We start from the raw sequence: 1,350 nt of genomic DNA, 5'->3' as shown, positions 1-1,350 counted from the left end.
TAAAGAAAACTGAATAAATTAGTATTCCCAGTCCCAAGTTAACAACTTGCACCCCATTATTAAGATTAGAAGAGACAGAATTCACACTTCATGCACTGGGAAAATGTTTCTCTTTTTCCTGACTGAAGTAGACAGTGGGGAATTCCATGCTTTTAATCATTCCGTAGATAATGCCTAAATCCAGAATAGGGATCTTGGTGCAGCACTTCGGCAAGAGGATGTGCATGATGCATCTTCTCAATTACCATATTTTTTAAAATATGTGCTAATTCCAAAGTTGTAATTCTAATTAACCTGTATTTTTGTTTTCAACACAAAAAAGATCAGCTTCCACTTAAGAGATCACATGAAGTCCTTTGGAGATTGTTGCAGGAGTCTCCCATTTCTTCTGCAGCCAGGCAGTCTCATGAAGCACCTCCAAGTGTTGGGTTTTCAATTAAATTTACTGTGACCGGTAAATTTACTATTTCACAGGCATGACTGATGATTATAAAGCAGGTATAGCATTGAGCACTTAGCCCTCTCTTGTTTATCATAAGACAGATACCTCTACTAAAATTAGTAAATTTAAAGTGACACAGAACATATAGAATAAGAGACAGTAGAAAATACTGAGTACCCTTACCCCTTGCCAGATCTGGTGGTGCCATGTTCAATTACGTGTGAAAAGCAAAAAGTCCTGATGATATTGACCTGTTCAGTTATCGACCTAAGGTGGTTTCGCGAGGGGCCGACAGCCTCGTTGGCGCAGTAGGCAGCGCGTCAGTCTCATAATCTGAAGGTCGTGAGTTCGAGCCTCACACGGGGCAGCTGTTTTTTGAGGCGTTAACTCTGGTCAGTTTAGGGCCGAAAGGTCGCTGAACCACCTTCCCCTCTGTTATCACCGTGGTCCCCTGCACAAGCACCCAAACCCCAGGCGTGGGCACCTAACAGGCTCCACCTCACTACTTGTTATACTTATTATTATTGTTTATTATTTTATTTATCTCACTCATGTTTTCGTTGAATTAATACTTCGCTCTATTATACCTTCACCAGTTACAAAGAAATTGTGCGTTAGACACTGTGCTTATTTATTTATTTTTTATTCCTACTCTCGTCACCGAGAGTGGTTGACATGGCAAGTTGTAGTGATTATGATGTCACATTCTGGTCCTATAGTATGAAATACACTAAGGACACCTGAGTATTATATTGACTACCTAAAATACCTAATATATATATCTGACATGTATTTTAGTCTTTTAGTTTGGCCCAAGTCCCATCCACTAACATGGAGGAGGTGGAGTTTATGGTCAATACCGCAACCAGTCACCAGAGGGACCTCTACCTGCTTTGGCTTTTAAGTAG

The 1,350-nt window shown here is 40.4% G+C and overlaps 1 non-coding gene across 1 annotated transcript; it reads left to right on the top strand.

The window, feature by feature from the left end:
• The first annotated feature begins 736 nt into the window (after window positions 1-736).
• Window positions 737-809, top strand: trnam-cau. The gene has a single exon. It is a non-coding gene; the product is annotated as a tRNA-Met (tRNA).
• The last annotated feature ends 541 nt before the right edge of the window (window positions 810-1,350 follow it).

This window comes from Mugil cephalus, chromosome 21 (genome assembly GCF_022458985.1).
Source record: "Mugil cephalus isolate CIBA_MC_2020 chromosome 21, CIBA_Mcephalus_1.1, whole genome shotgun sequence".
NCBI lineage: Eukaryota > Metazoa > Chordata > Actinopteri > Mugiliformes > Mugilidae > Mugil > Mugil cephalus.
The sequence above is the reverse complement of the archived record's forward strand: the minus strand, read 5'-3'. Positions and strand labels throughout refer to the sequence as shown.